Source organism: Piliocolobus tephrosceles, chromosome 3, assembly GCF_002776525.5.
Source record: "Piliocolobus tephrosceles isolate RC106 chromosome 3, ASM277652v3, whole genome shotgun sequence".
Lineage (NCBI taxonomy): Eukaryota > Metazoa > Chordata > Mammalia > Primates > Cercopithecidae > Piliocolobus > Piliocolobus tephrosceles.
Window position 1 is genome coordinate 145079506 of NC_045436.1, and position 17782 is coordinate 145097287.

Genomic DNA, 17782 nt, shown 5'->3' on the forward strand with positions numbered 1-17782 from the left:
ATTTTATTGAGGATTTTTGCATCGATGTTCATCAGGGAGATTGGTCTAAAATTCTCTTTTTTTGTTGTGTCTCTGCCAGGCTTTGGTATCAGGATGATGTTGGCCTCATAAAATGAGTTAGGGAGGATTCCCTCTTTTTCTATTGATTGGAATAGTTTCAGAAGGAATGGTACTAGCTCCTCCTTGTACCTCTGGTAGAATTCAGCTGTGAATCCATCTGGTCCTGGGCTTTTTTTGGTGGGTAGGCTATTAATTGTTGCCTCAATTTCAGAGGCTGCTATTGGTCTATTCAGGGATTCAACTTCTTCCTGGTTTAGTCTTGGAAGAGTGTACGTGTCCAGGAAATTATCCATTTCTTCTAGATTTTCTAGTTGATTTGCGTAGAGGTGTTTATAGTATTCTCTGATGGTAGTTTGTATTTCTGTGGGGTCGGTGGTGATATCCCCTTTATCATTTTTTATTGCGTCTATTTGATTCCTCTCTCTTTTCTTCTTTATTAGCCTTGGTAGCGGTCTGTCAATTTTGTTGATCTTTTCAAAAACCAACTCCTGGATTCATTGATTTTTTGGAGGGTTTTTTGTGTCTCTATCTCCTTCAGTTCTGCTCTGACCTTAGTTATTTCTTGCCTTCTGCTAGCTTTTGAATGTGTTTGCTCTTGCCTCTCTAGTTCTTTTAATTGTGATGTTAGAGTGTCAATTTTAGATCTTTCCTGCTTTCTCTTGTGGGCACTTAGTGCTATAAATTTCCCTCTACACACTGCTTTAAATGTGTCCCAGAGATTCTGGTATGTTGTATCTTTGTTCTCATTGGTTTCAAAGAACATCTTTATTTCTGCTTTCATTTTGTTATGTACCCAGTAGTCATTCAGGAGCAGGTTGTTCAGTTTCCATGTAGTTGAGCGGTTTTGATTGAGTTTCTTAGTCCTGAGTTCTAGTTTGATTGCACTGTGGTCAGAGAGACAGTTTGTTATAATTTCTGTTCTTTTACATTTGCTGAGGAGTGCTTTACTTCCAATTATGTGGTCAATTTTGGAATAAGTGCGATGTGGTGCTGAGAAGAATGTATATTCTGTTGACTTGGGGTGGAGAGTTCTATAGATGTCTATTAGGTCCGCTTGGTGCAGACATGAGTTCAATTCCTGGATATCCTTGTTAACTTTCTGTCTCGTTGATCTGTCTAATGTTGACAGTGGAGTGTTGAAGTCTCCCATTATGATTGTATGGGAGTCTAAGTCTCTTTGTAAGTCTCTAAGGACTTGCTTTATGAATCTGGGTGCTCCTGTATTGGGTGCATATATATTTAGGATAGTTAGCTCTTTCTGTTGAATTGATCCCTTTACCATTATGTAATGGCCTTCTTTGTCTCTTTTGATCTTTGATGGTTTAAAGTCTGTTTTATCAGAGACTAGGATTGCAACCCCTGCTTTTTTTTGTTCTCCATTTGCTTGGTAGATCTTCCTCCATCCCTTTATTTTGAGCCTATGTATGTCTCTGCATGTGAGATGGGTCTCTTGAAGACAGCAGACTGATGGGTCTTGACTCTTTATCCAGTTTGCCAGTCTGTGTCTTTTAATTGGAGCATTTAGTCCATTGACATTTAAGGTTAATATTGTTATGTGTGAACTTGATCCTGCCATTATGATATTAACTGGTTATTTTGCTCATTAGTTGATGCAGTTTCTTCCTAGCCTCGATGGTCTTTACATTTTGGCATGTTTTTGCAATGGCTGGTACCGGTTGTTCCTTTCCATGTTTAGGGCTTCCTTCAGGGTCTCTTGTAAGGCAGGCCTGGTGGTGACAAAATCTCTAAGCATTTGCTTATCTGTAAAGAATTTTATTTCTCCTTCACTGATGAAACTTAGTTTGGCTGGATATGAAATTCTGGGTTTAAAATTCTTTTCTTTAAGAACGTTGAATATTGGCCCCCACTCTCTTCTGGCTTGTAGAGTTTCTGCCGAGAGATCTGCTGTCAGTCTGATGGGCTTCCCTTTGTGGGTAACCCGACCTTTCTCTCTGGCTGCCCTTAAGATTTTTTCCTTCATTTCAACTTTGGTGAATCTGGCAATTATGTGTCTTGGAGTTGCTCTTCTGGAGGAGTATCTTTGTGGCGTTCTCTGTATTTCCTGAATTTGAATGTTGGCCTGCCCTGCTAGGTTGGGGAAGTTCTCCTGGATGATATCCTGTAGAGTGTTTTCCAATTTGGTTCCATTTTCCCCCTCACTTTCAGGCACCCCAATCAGATGTAGATTTGGTCTTTTTACATAATCCCATACTTCTTGCAGGCTTTGTTCATTTCTTTTTCTTCTTTTTTCTTTTGGTTTCTCTTCGCTTCATTTCATTCATTTGATCCTCCATCGCTGATACTCTTTCTTCCAGTTGATCGAGTCGGTTACTGAAGCTTGTGCATTTGTCACGTATTTCTCGTGTCATGGTTTTCATCTCTGTCATTTCGTTTATGACCTTCTCTGCATTAATTAGTCTAGCTGTCAATTCTTCCACTCTTTTTTCAAGATTTTTAGTTTCTTTGCGCTGGGTACGTAATTCCTCCTTTAGCTCTGAGAGGTTTGATGGACTGAAGCCTTCTTCTCTCATCTCATCAAAATCATTCTCTGACTAGCTTTGATCCATTGCTGGCGATGGGCTGTGCTCCTTTGCAGGAGGAGATGCGCTCTTATTTTTTGAATTTCCAGCTTTTCTGCCCTGCTTTTTCCCCATCTTTGTGGTTTTATCTGTCTCTGGTCTTTGATGATGGTGACGTACTGATGGGGTTTTGATATAGGTGTCCTTCCTGTTTGATAGTTTTCCTTCTGACAGTCAGGACCCTCAGCTATAGGTCTGTTGGAGATTGCTTGAGGTCCACTCCAGATGCTGTTTGCCTGGGTATCAGCAGCAGAGGTTGCAGAAGATAGAATATTGCTGAACAGCGAGTGCACCTGTCTGATTCTTGCTTTGGAAGCTTCCTCTCAGGGGTGTACTCCACCCTGTGAGGTGTGGGGTGTCAGACTGCCCCTAGTGGGGGATGTCTCCCAGTTAGGCTACTCAGGGGTCAGTGACCCACTTGAGCAGGCAGACTGCCCCTTCTCAGATCTCAACCTCCGTGTTGGGAGATCCACTGCTCTCTTCAAAGCTGTCAGACAGAGTCCTTCGCGTCTGGACAGGCCTCTGCTGCTTTAGCTGAGCCCTGTCCCCAGAGGCGGAGTCTACAGAGACAGGCAGGTTTCCTTGAGCTGCTGTGAGCTCCACCCAGTTGGAGCTTCCCAGCGGCTTTATTTACCTACTTAAGCCTCAGCGATGGCGGGCGCCCCTCCCCCAGCCTCGCTGCTGCCTTGTGGTTAGATTGCCGCAGACTGCTGTGTTAGCAAGGAGGGAGGCTCCCTGGGTGTGGGACCCTCCCGGCCAGGTGTGGGATATAATCTCCGGTGTGCCGGTGTTACAGCGCAGTATTGGGCTGGGAGTTACCCGATTTTCCAGGTGTTGTGTGTCTCAGTTCCCCTGGCTAGGAAAAGGGACTCCCTTCCCCCTCGCGCTTCCCAGGTGAGGCGATGCCTCGCCCTGCTTCAGCTCTCGCTGGTCGGGCTGCAGCAGCTGACCAGCACCGATTGTCCGGCACTCCCGAGTGAGATGACCCCAGTACCTCAGTTGAAAATGCAGAAATCACCGGTCTTCTGTGTCGCTCGCGCTGGGAGATGGAGACTGAAGCTGTTCCTATTCGGCCATCTTGCTCCGCCCCCCCTCCAGTACTTTTTTTTTAAGTAAATTAATGCAATAAATCAATGGTTCCCAAAATAAAACAGATTTTCACAGCCCGGAGAGGAGTGGGCTCCAGTGTGCCTTATCTGCCTGGTCATTCTGGAATCAGGCTTGGGAAGAAGAGACCTTGCCTCTGACATTAGAAAAAACGAAAAAGGCCGGGCGCAGTGGCTCACACCTATAATCCCAGCACTTTGGGAGGCCGAGGCAGGCGGATCACAAGGTCAGGAGATCGAGACCACGGTGAAACCCTGTCTCTACTAAAAATACAAAAAATTAGCTGGGCGTGGTGGCGGGTACCTGTAGTCCCAGCTACTCAGGAGGCTGAGGCAGGAGAATGGCGTGAACCTGGGAGGCGGAGCTTGCAGTGAGCCGAGATTGTGCCACTGCACTCCAGCCTGGGCGGCAAAGCGAGACTCCGTCTCAAAAAAGAAAAAACAAAAAAGGCTGAGGCAGGTGGATCACCTGAGGTCAGGAGTTTCAGACCAGCCTGGCCAACATGGTGAAAATTGTCTTTACTAAAAATACAAAATTAACCAGGTGTGTTGGTGGGCACCTGTAATCCCAGCTACTTGGGTGGCTGAGGCGGGAGAATCGCTTGAACCCAGGAGGCGGAGGTTGCAGTGAACTGAGATTGCGCCACTGCACTCCAGCCTGGGAGATGGGCGAAACTCCATCTCCAAAAAAAGAAAAAAAAAAAAAAAAATTCTGGCCAAACATTGAAGATCCTCAAATGGTGGCAGTGTCTGGGTGCACATTTTGCCACAGCCATTCACCGAAGCCAAGACCAACTGACATACGACCAAGGTTTTGAGAAGAAAAAGGATTTCACAATCTGTGAATCAAATCCAGTTCTCATTTTTGTTTAGTCTTCTGTTGAGAAAGATAATTTGGTGACTTCAAGCTTTAATCTACTTTGTGATTCTTGGGTTACAGGTTATTTTATCAGACTGCTACATTTAAACTTACCCTCATTATCTTACAAATGACTTTAAGGTGTTACTGGAACAATACTCACAACAAAGCTATGATTTCATTGTGAAATACCATCAAGACCCTGATTCCGTTTGCCTGCTGCGGACATTAATGTTTACTATTAGAACTGAGGCATCGAAGGGAACAAATAAACTGCTGACATTGTGTTGCCTTCAGGATCCAGCCATGGGAATATATGTTAGGGATTTGAGAAGTGGTTTTGGGTGGAGATGAAGCATTTTCTTTTTTTCTCCCAGCGCCTGACTTCTCAGTTGAGGCGGGACAGAGCCATTGTGTTTGTTTGGGCTCTCACAAAGCCAGATCACATCAGCCCAGGCCGCAGCTTTATGAGCAGCCTCACAGCTCATGCCTTTGTTGTCCTGATGTACAGTCGGGAAAGGATGACGAGAAGGGAGCTCAATAAAGACCTTTCAGGGATTGTTTCTGAGTTTGTCATTGCCATCTGTCCTCTCTCCCCTGGCTTTTCAGGCTATTCCCATTTTGTGAGACTCCGGGTTTCTGATTAGTGTGGCGTGGACACCATAGGTAGGTGCTGTGCAAAAAGTGGAAGTAAGCAATGTTTCAAAGAAATAATCCTAAAGAAAACAGAAAAAAGCCTGCTCTTTCTCCAAGGCTGTGTGGACATAAGAGATGACGGATTAGGATTATTTTAATTATTAGTGACTGTATTGTTTTCTTTATTTCTTTTTCTATAACAGGGTCTTGCTGCCTTGCCCAGGTTGGAGTGCAGTGGTGAGATCTCAGCTCACTGCAGCCTCAACCGCCCAGGATCAAGCAGTCCTCCCACCTCAGCCTCCTGAATAGCTGGACCACAGGCGTGTGCCACCATGCCCAGCTATTTTTTTTTTGAGACAATCTCATTCTGTTGTCCAGACTGGAGTATAGTGGTGCTGTCTTAGCTCACTGTAATCTTCTCCACCTGGGTTCAAGCAATTTTCCTGCCTCAGCCACCTGAGTAGCTGGAATTACAGGCATGTGCCACATGCCTGGCTAATTTTTGTACTTTTAGTAGAGACAGGGTTTTGCCATGTTGGCCAGGCTGATCTTGAACTCCTGGCCTCAAGTTATCTGCCAGCTTCAGCCTCCCAAAGTGCTAGGATTACAGCATGAGTCACTGTGCCTGGACTAATTTTTAAAATTTTTTGTAGAGATAGGGTCTCACTATGTTTGCCCAGGCTGATCTCGAACTCCTGGGCTCAAGCAATCCTCTCGTCATGGCCTCCCAAAGTGCTGGGATTACAGGTATGACTCACTGTGTCTGGCATCTCCTAATTTTTGAAACCACTAATGTATTTTCCTTAAGACTTGGATAATTTTGGAAGTAAGAGGCTGTACTTGATGCCTTCAGACACTTATTTATTATTTCTAACACGGGTGCATGCATCTTTCCTGTCTCTTGTGGGTGGCTTGGTGCAGGTGTAGTTTTATCTTGTTGAAAGCCTTTTGTTCTTCTTTGAGCGGTGGGACTGTAGTGTTAGCAACAGGGCCAGTGCTAGGACCAGAAAGCTTTCGGTATGATAGGCAGTTTTTGTTCAGGACACCTGCTACCCAAGCACAGTGCACTCATTGTTTCTTCAGTCGAGCATGTTCTAGGCAGAGCCTTGTCTTTTTCAGCCTAGGATTGAGTCTTCACTTTTTCTCCTGCGTGCATTTCATTTTTGGTAGAATGAATTTCTGTCTCATTCTTCTGGTTTTGCTGGTATGAATTTAATACCTGCACATGATTTGTACAAATTTTATTTCCATGAATGCATGCTGAAATGTCATAGTGGTGGAAAGAGCACTTGGTCAAAGTGGAGGCAAATGATCTGGACTCTCATTCCTGCTTTGCTGGCTGTGTGGCTGTGAGGGAAAGACATTTTACCTGTCTGGGCATGGGCTTCTTGGAGCAATGGGTTGCCAAGGCCCCGAGTGTAAAGATTCTGCCATTGTGTCTTGTGTTTTTCAGGATGCTAAGAGCATCAGAAATGAGTGTGCCAGGGGTCATTAAGGGCCCTGCTCCTGTGAGTAGGTAACACCAGGAGACATTCTTTTACTTATTTATTTAATTTATGTATTTGAGATAAGGTCTCACTCTGTCTCCCAGACTGGAGTATAGTGACGTGATCATGGCTCACTGCAGCTCTGACTTCCCGGGCTGTAGTGACCTTCCCACCTCAGCTTCCTAAATAGCTGGGCCCATAGGCATGTGCCAACATGTCCGGCTGGTTTTTTAAATTTTTGTAGAGACAAGGCCTCTCTTTGTTGCCCAGGCTGGTCTTGAATGCCTGGGCTCAAGTGATCCTCTGGCCTCAGCCTCCTGGAGTGCTGGGATTACAGGCTCTGAGCCACCGTGCCCAGCCCGTTCTTTTAACTAAGTGACAGTTTTATGGCATGGTCAGTGATAGAGAAGTTTGGATATGATAGGTAAGGGAGGGAAACAACTATGGTTCTCTGTCTGTGACAAGTTTGCAGAGTAGAAAAGAATTTTTTATTTCTAGGAAAGTGTTGTTCATCCCTGGAAGTGTTACTGGACACTTGAGTTTTGAACGTGTAAATTAAGAACTTCTGTGATCAGATAAATACTTCTTCATTTGTTAACTCTGTTCAGATAAGAGGCAGACCAAAGATCAGACTAATATAGCATAGATACCCCATTTCTGATTTGTATTCCTGCAGTCTCAAAAGAAACCCCTTATTTAAAAATGCTCTTAATTCTACTGGCAATGCATGTTAATTGTAGAAAATTTGGAAAATACCAGAAAGAAAATACAAATAGCTTCCCAGTCCATAACCCAAAAGTGCTGTTGTTCACCCTTAGGTGTCTTTAGATTATGTGCACTCAGTTTGTAGAGCAAAATTGGGACCATACCATACATATATAACTTGATATCCTGCTTTTTTTCTGCTGTGTTCCTTTTGAGATGATTTTTGGGACTGAGGTTTCAATTGAAGGTAGAGATTAATGTAATATTATGCTTGGCACACTTGTGACGAGGACTGTTTTGATTTACAGAAATAGAACTGTGGACCCAGTATCTGAAAATAACATTTGTCCTGTCCCCTCTTGAATAGGCTTTCAATATTTGGCATATACAGATGTTGTCATAACTGTTACTATAATTAACAAATGAAGACTTCTTAATCTATTAGCTCTTATTGTTCACTAATTGCTTTCATAAGAGTCCCTCATTGAGTTTTTTGTGCCAGAATTGCTAGCTGTGCCATCAGTAAGCATACGTTATATCAACATTGTTTTTCTGGAAGCCCTGATTCCTCTAGCTAAAGCATGGTAGCCTGTGAGCTAGGCCATGTGTTTGGCAGCAGGATAGTTAAGGGATTCCTTTTGCCCAGTTATATTATACGTTTGATAATATTTATGATTTACTTGTTGAATATTGGTTTCATATATAATTTCCTCTATTAGGAAATGAAAGATTATTAATTTCCCCTTTGGATTATGTAACCTATAAAATTTTCTGTTACACTATTCACATTGCAATGTAAGTATATTCTAAATCCTGAACCACATTAGAATTTTTTTGTAGCCCCCACTTCTGTGTCTTTTTGTGGTGCCCTTTGAAGTCCTGTAATGTTTTATATTTGAGATTAAATCTGGGTTTCGCTTTACTTTTTAAAGCATATTGAGCAAGTTAATTTTCTGTTTGAGTTCCTAAGGGGAATGATTCCAGCCCTCTGTGTCCCAAGAATTTAGACTGAGCCCTGCCAGAACATTCCTGTGGTTTTCCACGGGGCAGATCAGTGTGTTCATGAAATTTTAGTTGTAGCTTGTGTTTTCCATGGTTAATTAAAACATCTGGCTTTTCAGTTTCCCACAAACAGAGCATAATCACTAGGCCAAACCTTTTCAATAAATGATTCAATATTTCAGTCCTCCTCTCAGAATAGCCCACACTTGTCTTTACGATACCTTGTAAGCTGTTGTCTCTGTTTATAATGAGTTTGAACATTGGGAACGTGTTTGAGGTTATCCTGCCAAATACGTGCCCTGAAAGAGAGAAAGTTGGTGACTTTGAGTCCTTATAATGGCTTCTGGCCTTTGCCTCCCCAGGTTGGAGTTGCTGTGGGTGAGCTGCTGCGGTTTGTAGCCAAGCATGCTGTGGTCGGATCTGCCCAGCCGTGGAACAGAAACATTTGCTGGATGGAAAATCCATAAAAGAAAGCTCCTGTGAAAAGCTGAGGCTGACAATAAGTTAAGCAAAATCAGGTTGGTATAAGTAAGAGAGGCTGGATAAAGTGGATTGGGCCTGATAGGAAAAAGTTGTTTTGTTCTTTCCATGCACATTTTGGAGACCACCCCAAATGATTATTTTCAGTTATTTGTGAGAGTTCCAGCATGTGTAAATGGCAGATATATGCTGATGGCCTTTTGTGTATAGTGTCATGTTGTCTTCCTTGCCTTCTCTTCCTTTTCCTCTCCTTTGTCCCATCCTCTTTCTTATCTTCCTCTCCTCTCAGATGAGAGGAGGACCTTGGCACACATATTGGAAGAAACCACAACCAGAAGCCACCTATGCCAACCTCAATGGTCTTGGCTTTATTTTGGGGAAAAAGCGGCGTCCAGCCTCATGGAGTTGCATTTGTAGTTTCAAAGACTTGCATTCATTTGTGTTTTTGAACTTTGAAGGGTGGAGCATGGAGACCTGCCATTTCTGCTGGGATAATTCCGGCTGTGAGCCTCCGGTCTGTTTGGCCAGATTTTATATACTCTAATCTTTCCCCAAACAAAAGCCACCAACACATTCATCTTCTGCAGTGTGTGCATTTGGCATTAAGATACTTATATATGACAGGGGAAGAGAAATGTCCTGAAAAACATAGGTGTTTAAGTAAATGCAAAATGCTTTCACTGTGGGCCAGGAGAATGAAACAGCATGGATAACCCCATATGAAGTAGAAAAGTGAAAATAAATCATTTTGAAAACATATATTGTACAGGGACAGACATTGCAGACCATTTCTATTGGACATTCAGTGGGTAAGTCAGCTTTCTACATAAGCAGCTGATAAATACTCCCTAGAAAGGAGTGAGTCACAGTCTTTCAGAATCTGTGAAGTAGTGAATGTCTGTTGACTTTGTCTACCCAGCATCCTTTTCCTCCATCTTTTAATAAATCATCCAGATTTTCCCTGGGCAATTGCCCTTGCCTCATTTTCACCCTGTGTAGTTAGAGGAAGTGACCCTGCTGGCTCAGTTATGGGCATGTAACATAAGCATGGCCAGTGATATGGTTTGGCTGTGTCCCCACCCAAATCTCATCTTGAATTGTAACTCCCACAATTCCCACATGTCATGGGAGGAGCCTGGTGGGAGGTGATTGAATCATGGGAGTGGGCTTTTCCTGTGCCGTTCTTGTGATAGAGAATGAGTCTCATGCGATCTGATGCTTTTAAAAATGGGAGTTTGCCCACACAAGCTCTCTCTTTTTTTGCCAACGGCCATCCATGCAAGACATGACTAGCTCCTCCTTGCCTTCTGCCATGATTGTGAGGTTTCCCCAGCCATGTGGAACTGTAAGTCCATTAAACCTCTTTCTTTTGTAAATTGCCCAGTCTCAGGTACAGCATGAAAACGGACTAAAGGGTCACAACTGTCTTTGGAGGGGCCATAGTATTCTCGTTGCAACTATTGAAGAAGTTTTGCCTTCTGTGAGTTTGTTAAGCTGGAGCTGCTAGTGGCAGTTTTTGCTATGACTTAGGGAAAACCTTACTGAAAATTAAGACAACACAGGAGAAATCAAAGCAGGGAGATGGAGGAAAAGTGATTGAGAGGAAGGGGAGAGAAGGGACACACACACAAATACACAGACATATATATGTGTGTATATATATATATATATATATATTTTTTTGACCTGCAATTCAGCAGTGCTTAAACCCAGCATCTCCTGTTCACTTTCCTGGCAGGTTAGCTAGTTCGTCTGAGTTAGGTGTCTGTCTCTTACATCCAAAGCATCCCAATTGGTGGTACCTTCTAGGAGTGAGGTCTTAGTATAAAATGACTGTGGTATAGTCCCTGTCTTTAGGGGCTCATGGTGTAGGGCAGCAGTCCCCAACCTGTTTGGTATGAGGGACTAGTTTTGTGGAAGACAGTTTTTCCAAATGACAGGTGTGGTGGCTGGGATGGTTTCGGGATGATTGAAGCATGTTACATTTATTGTGCATTTTATTTCTATTATTATTACTACATTGTGGTCTATAATGAAATAATTTTTGCAGCTCACTATAATGTAGAATCAGTGGGAGCCCTGAGCTTGTTTTTCTGCAACTAGGTGGTCCCATCTGGGGATGATGTGAGACAGTGGCAGATCATGAGGCATTAGATTCTCATAGGAAGCGTGCAGCCTAGATCCCTGGCATGTGCTGTTCACAATAGCATTTGCATTCCTATGAGAATCTAATGCTGCCACTGATCTGTTAGGGGGCAGAGCCCAGGAGGTAATGTGAGCAATGGGGAGCAGCTGTAAATACAAATGAAGCTGTGCTCTTTAGCCCACTGCTCACCTCCTACTGTGCAGCCTGGTTCCTGACAGGCCACAGACTGGTACCAGGGACCCCTGGTGTAGGGAATAGGCCAGGTAAGTATTCACATGACTGACATGCAGTGTGACAATGTATCTCTAGAGGTAAGAACAAAGTTTTGTGGGAACAGAGATGGAATTAGGAATTCTGTTGGGTAGTAGACTAGCAGAGAGGGCTATCATTTAACAAGGTAGAAGAGGATTAAGTCTTAGGAACATTAAAAACCATTAAAAACATTAAAAATATATATTTAATTCAATTACTTGCATTTTTAGTCTAAAAGAAGGGAAGGCTTTCCAGACCCTATAGTTGAAGTAAATTGCAGATAAGGAAGATACTTTCAGAGATTAGTAGTAGTAGAATCTTGTTTATTTACTCTGAATACAATTGTTTAAGGCCTAGCCAAATGAGAGGTTATTAGAAAGCTGTCTGGAGTTAATTTTAACACGACAAGGTAACAGCTGCTGTTCTTACCAGAACCTCAGTCAGCTTTCTGTTCTAAGGAGAATTAAATTAATTTACAGACTTATTTCCCCTTTTTAATGATAGAGTCTTCATTAATATTATATTTTGTAATTATACTGTTTTTTGGGGGAAATTTATGCAGCAAGTACAGATAGTTTCCATATGATTCCCACTGCCGGTTTCCTATGTCATTAATATCTTGCATTCGTGTGGTATATTTATTATAATTGATGAGCCAATATTGATATATTATCATTACTAAAATCTATAGTTTATATTAGGTTCACTCTTTGTGTTGTATGTTCTATGAGCTTTCATAAATACATAACTTGTATTTCCATTACAGTATCATACAAAATAGTTTCACTGCCCTAAAAGAATTGCATGTTCTACCTGTTCATTTCTTCTTCCTGAACCCCTGGCCACTACTCATCTTTTGCCCCATAGTTTTACTTTTTCCACAGTGTCATACTGTTAGAATTATACAATAGCTAGACTTTTCAGATTGGCTTTGTCACTTACCAGTGTGCATTTAAGTTTCCTCCATGTCTTTTCATGAATTGATAGTTCATTTCTTTTAAAGCACTGAATAATATTCCATTATATCACTGTTCCACAGTTTATCCATTTACCTGTTGAAGGACATCTTGGTTGCTTCCAAGTTTCGGCAGTTATGAATAATACTGCTGGAAACATTCATTTGCAGGTTTTTATATGATATGTGGATAAGTTTTAAACTCATTTGAGTTTCTCACTGTTAAATATGATGTTAATTTTAGGTTTTTTAAAATGTTCTTTATCAAGTTGACAAATTTTCCCTCTATTTCTAGTTGCTGAGAGTTTTTATTCTGAAAGAGTATTGGATTTTGTCAGGTGCTTTTTCTGCAACTATTGATATGGTCATGATTTTCTTCTTCAACTTATTCATAGGATGGATGATACTGGATTTTGAATGTTGAGCCAGCCTTTTGATAGGGATTATGTTGACTTGCTAGATCAATATTAAGAGCTCTGATACATGAACATGGGACGTGTTTCCATTTCTTTCAGTCTTCTTTAATATATTTCAACAGTGTTGTATTGCTTTCAGGGTACAATCTAATACTTAATGTTAAATTTATTCCTAAGTATTTTTTTCTTTTTGATGCCTTTATAAATTAAGAAAGTAATTATTTTCGGCCGGGCGCGGTGGCTCAAGCCTGTAATCCCAGCACTTTGGGAGGCCGAGACGGGCGGATCATGAGGTCAGGAGATCGAGACCATCCTGGCTAACACGGTGAAACCCCGTCTCTACTAAAAAAAATACAAAAAACTAGCCGGGCGAGGTGGTGGGCGCCTGTAGTCCCAGCTACTCCGGAGGCTGAGGCAGGAGAATGGCGTGAACCCGGGAGGCGGAGCTTGCAGTGAGCTGAGATCCAGCCACTGCACTCCAGCCCAGGAGACACAGCAAGACTCCGTCTCAAAAAAAAAAAAAAAAAAAAAAAAGAAAGTAATTATTTTCAAAGTATCTGTAGCTAGTGTATAGAAATGCAATTGGTTTCTGTATAGTGATGTTGCTTCCTGCAACCATGTTGAACCTGTTTATCAGTACTGATAGTTTTTTATGTGTATGACTTTCCTTGTATTTTCTATATACCAGCTTATGTCATCTGCAGATATAGTTTTATTTCTTGTCCAATCTGGATGTTATTATTATTTATTTTTCCAGTGATTTGAAAACTTGACTGTGATGTGAGAAATACAAAGTTACATGCTTTGGAGTTTCTAGTGAAATCATTCTGTTATGTAGCTTTTTGATAAGGATAAAAGATGATAATTATGAAATTTATCTTCTCACAGTTGACTTAGGCATTCAGTCATTGAGCTTCTTAGTCACTCCTATATCTTCTTTGGAGAAATGACTATTCAAATCCTTTGCCCATTTTTATATTGGGTTGTCTCTCTTTGTATATAGTCTGATTTAAGCCCTTTATTGGATATATGATTTGCACATATTTTCTTCTAGTCTCTGGCTTGTTTAATGGTGTCTTTCCCCCCAACAATGCCAACAATGAAATACTGTAAATTTTAATTATTGATAAGTTGCATCAATATGGAAAACTGTGTGTGTGTATAAACTTATTTTCTTAATGGTGTTATTTGGTGCTCAGAAGTTTTTAATTGTAACAAAATTCAGTTTATTAGTTTTTTGTTTCAAAGCTTATGATTTTGATGTTTCTAAAAACTCTTTGGCTATTCAAAGCTCATGAAAAGTTTCTGTGTTTCTTTCTAAAACTTGTTTTTTTTTTAATTTTATTTTTTTTGTGAGATGCAGTCTCACTCTGTCGCCAGACTGGAGTGCTGTGGCATCATCTCGGCTTGCTGCAACTGCCGCCTGCCGGGTTCAAAGGATGCTCCTGCCTCAGCCTCCCAAGTAGCTGGGACTACAGGTGCCCACCACCCACCTGCCTAATTTTTTGTATTTTTGGTAGAGATGGGGTTTTACCGTGTTAGCCATGACGGTCTTGATCTCCTGACCTCATGATCCACCCGCCTCAGCGCACCCAGGCTCTTTCTAAAACTTTTGTTGTTTTACTCTTTACATTTTGGTCTTTAATTCATTTGGGGTCAGTTTTTATATATGGTGTGAGGTTTGGGTCTATGTTTATCTTATTTTGTTGATTTTTTATTTTTATTTTTTGCATATAGGTCTTAGCACCATTTGCAGAAAAGACTAACCAGTGACTTGACTTTTTTTGTGGAAAATCAATTGACTGTACTCTCAATTCTGTGCCTTTGGTTTACTATCTGTCCTTATGCTAGTACCACACTGTATTTAGGTTTTTGCAATGCACTTTTTCTATGAAAAAAGTTAATTCAAGAATTAGGCTTAAGATGCAATGTCTCCATTAAAAAACACTGTTGTACCTTTGCTACTTTTCCTCTCTGTTCTTTATGAGTCACTCTGTTAGAGTACTAGTATTTGGTATTTTCTCTTTAGGGTAATTATGGGAATCTGATATGGTAGATGACAATGTGGAATCAATCAAGGTGCATTTTCCGGATTACTATATATATGACTTTAAGCAGTGCTTAGTTTTTCATAAAGGTGGTAATCATTTTTATGCCTGTTCTGCATTTGAAAAAAACAGATTAAGTTTTTCTTTACCTCTGTCTTCATCATTGCCAATAACTACTGAATGAAGGATTTACAAGGCTGGCATATTATTTCAAGTATTTTCATTAATGGTGACATGAATTAGGTCTCATATCACAAAACTATTTTACTAAATAGGAAACCTATGAATTAAAATGTCTTGCATGTTTTGGTAACACAGTGTAGTTCTATATGTTTTATGAAAATTGGACATTTGTCATAGTATAAAATGCTAGCTGTATTTTTATATTTACCTATTCTGTTTTTATCTTTGTATTAGAATGATTCTCAATAGCTAACTGTGAAGTCATTAAAATAATTATATTAGGAATGTGAAGATTGCAAATTTATATATCTTTAGTTACAACTGTGTTATGAATGCATAAACATTGAAAAGGAAATTTTTAAAAAGTCAGTGCTTTATTGTGACATTTGGAATCTAGTTGATCATTTTCTCTTGTTTTCTAATAAAATCATAATTTTGTTTGGGACATGACTTATTTTTAATGTGAAAAATCTAAATGTAAGTCTTGGTGAAATGCAGAGACATTTCCCTTATCTGGCACATAGCTGAGCTGACTATTGCTGCTGGGCTTTAATTGGAGATTACAGTCACGCTGGTAGATTTGGAACCTGTTCTCTGCAGTGCCATTAGTAGGTCAAGCCATGCGTCCTGGTTCCTGGAGGGCTCAGTTCTCAGGATGGCTTCTCTGCTTCCTGCTTTCTTCGTAATCTTCTCATTTCAACCTGGGTAGACCAGCGTAATGGCAACTGACATGTGTGTTACCTGGCCCTTTTACTTTCCTGGGAAGTCCTTTGACTGATAATATCACCTCCTAAAAACATATCCATAGAGCAACATGGAATTATCTTTTTTATTGTTCATTTAAAGTCAAAGCCATAAGTAAGCTTTCATTTGTAACTCTAGGTCCCTGGACCTAGAGTTATAGGTGTTATGAAACTTTTAACCCAGTCACTTCTTTAAATCTTTTATTTCTCTCTGTTGCCCCTTTAAACATCTTTGTGACTTATTCACAGAAGGACTCCGTGAGGAGTGTAGTATAATGTTCTGGAAGGATATGGTCTTCTTCTTCTTGTTTTCTTTTGGGAGCTGAATCAACAAATGGCTGGATTAGGGCAACCTCTTAACCATCGTTTACTTTGAATAGAGCCCTTTTGCCAACTGAAGTTGGGATTCAAAATGATTGAACCACTAAAGTTTGAGTTGTACAATTACATTCGTGAAGACTCTGGCCTATTTATGATCATTTGCTTGCAGATGAAGCAAAATCAGATCAACCTAGTCACATTCACTGAATCAACACCAGAATGAAGAGAGTGTCAGGGAACTGGGTGTGGTGGCACATATATGTAGTCCCAGCTTTTCAGGAGACTGAGGCAAGAGAATTGCTTGAGCCCAGGAGCTTGAGACCAGCATGGGCAACATAGCAAGACCCAGATCCTGTCTCGAAAAGAAAAGAGTGCCTGGAACTTGCTTCTTTTAGTACAGCCATAATTTTGTATACATCTATAATGAGGATGTTTATGATAAATACATTAACAGAGTTTGGAATAATATATCTTTTGATATTTTACTTGTCTTTTTCTATGTTGAATAATCTGTGAAGTATAAGTTTCCTTTAAAAGCTTTCAAAGATACCATGTGTGAGTAACATAGTCATTTATTTTAATGTAATTACTGATACAAGAACCAACAGTACTTTCTCAGTTGCATACTGATCTGTGACGCATAAAATATTTAATTTGATTACATTGTTCAAATAAGATCTATACGCACGACACAATAACTATTCAAAATTTCTGAAATTTCCAAAGTGATTATTATCTACTCAAATAAGCATTGATCATTGATCCTTGGCTTCATTCATAAACAAAAATAGTCTACTGGTTTGGATAGTGTCTATGAAAAAGCATGTAATAATTTATAAAAGACAAATATCAACATTGGTCTGGCTTGCATTAAAAAGTCTTTCTGTGCAGTTTGCTAGTGTACTGTCTTTAAGGATGAAAGAACATAGTTTTGAATGTAATCATTATGCGTCTGAGGCCCTTTGAGGACAGGTTTTAGGATCATAGTAACCATGCTGTGCTTGGGTTTATAAGAGTGATTTTTTTTTTTTTTTTTTTTGAGAGCTCAAGGATATAGAGAGTTTGTTACTACTGTGGCTTTTTTTCTGGTGTCTGGTTAAAATGTCACAGAGCCTATGGAAAGTAAGACAGTAATTAGTGACTTGAGGAATGAATTCTCTTAGAAATAAGAAGTCTGGAGTTCCAACCAGGACTTTAGATCCTTGGTTATTCTAAAATAGGATTGAAAATGACCACTGGTCTTGAGCAGTCATTAACATATGAGTGATAAGGAATGTTGAATTTGTGTTACTTCAGTGCAAATCAGTTAAATTCCAAGTGAACTTGTTAGCAGTATCCTGTAAGGAAGGCAGCTGTGGTAGTTTGCTGGAGGGAATGGAATGAAGTATTATTGAGGGTAACAGCCATAATGCAAGCCCTTCTGGGGAGAGGTTGCATGTGCAGTTTGCCAAGTACTAAGCACTTTCTCATTATCTTATGGGAGTGGGTCAATTCAGGGGCAGACTTCATTTGATCCTCACAACAGTTCTTTGAGAGAGACAGTGTTACCCAGTTTTAGAGAAGCTCAGGATTGGAGAGATCAAATGATTTTTGTTCAAGTCTTATACCCACTAATTTAAATTTGAATCCAGGTGTTCTGAAACTCCATGATACACTCGTATAAATCAAAGCACTGCCTATGCAGTGGTTTACCCAGAGCAAACTCTCTCTATATGTATCTCTCTTTATATATTTTCTCTCCCTTTCCTTCCTTCCTTCCTTCCTTCCTTCCTTCCTTCCTTCCTTCCTTCCTTCCTTCCTTCCT

At 40.6% G+C, this 17782-nt stretch overlaps 1 protein-coding gene across 2 annotated transcripts in view; it reads left to right on the forward strand.

Moving 5' to 3' along the window:
- Positions 1-17782, forward strand: part of APBB2 (amyloid beta precursor protein binding family B member 2) — a 414785-nt gene that overhangs the window by 72424 nt on the left and 324579 nt on the right. For both annotated transcript variants that reach the window (XM_023224587.1, XM_031935358.1), the window contains exon 2: positions 8797-8952. The gene's annotated coding sequence lies outside the window, so the exon portion shown is untranslated. The remainder of the gene's footprint in view (positions 1-8796; positions 8953-17782) is intronic.